The sequence below is a fragment of the Octodon degus genome, unplaced genomic scaffold (assembly GCF_000260255.1).
Source record: "Octodon degus isolate 3935 unplaced genomic scaffold, OctDeg1.0 scaffold00069, whole genome shotgun sequence".
In the NCBI taxonomy this organism is placed as follows: Eukaryota; Metazoa; Chordata; class Mammalia; order Rodentia; family Octodontidae; genus Octodon; species Octodon degus.
The window spans coordinates 12916616-12917198 of NW_004524645.1; the positions used below are offsets into that span (position 1 = coordinate 12916616).

Sequence of the window (583 nt, forward strand, 5' to 3'; positions counted from 1 at the left end):
AATAAATAAATAAAAATAAAAAAGAAGTTTGTTTTTCAGAACATAGTGGAGGCCACCACTGTCAGGGACATTTCCAAAGCAAGTGTCTTTGACAGTTCTGTGCTTCCCAAGCTGTATGTGAAGCTGTATTACTGTGTGAGTTGTGCCATTCACAGCAAAGTGGTCAGAAATCAATGTCATGAAGCCCACAAGGACAGAACACCTCTACCCGTATTTAGACCTGCTGGCGCTGCCCCATAACCTCCACCAAAGCCCATGTAAGGGGAACTGGGTCTTAATGGACTGAAGAAAACTCTCTTGAGAAAGAAATAATAAATTGAATGTTATACTTAAAAAATATTAGTACAAACCTTTCTCATTAAACTAAGAGAAAGTAGGTGTATATCTATCTTATCTTATATATGCATATACATATATATTTTTCCCTACATAATGGTCCTTTATTTATAACCCCCTTTTTTGTTTTGTTTTGTTAGAGATCGGTGGGTGTTCCATTGCTGATAAAGAAGCTGTATTTGGAGAAGTCTTTATAAATTTAGTATGACTTCAGTGACATTAAATTTTGTGGGTTTTGCTAACTGGT

The 583-nt window shown here is 35.8% G+C and overlaps 1 long non-coding RNA gene across 1 annotated transcript in view; it reads right to left on the reverse strand.

Annotated features, from left to right (window-relative positions):
- The window catches only part of LOC111817751, an 18343-nt gene extending 18276 nt beyond the window's left edge, over positions 1–67 (reverse strand). Inside the window, exon 1 of the long non-coding RNA XR_002821879.1 lies at positions 57–67. This is a non-coding gene — a long non-coding RNA (uncharacterized LOC111817751). The remainder of the gene's footprint in view (positions 1–56) is intronic.
- Between the last annotated feature and the right edge of the window lie 516 nt (positions 68–583).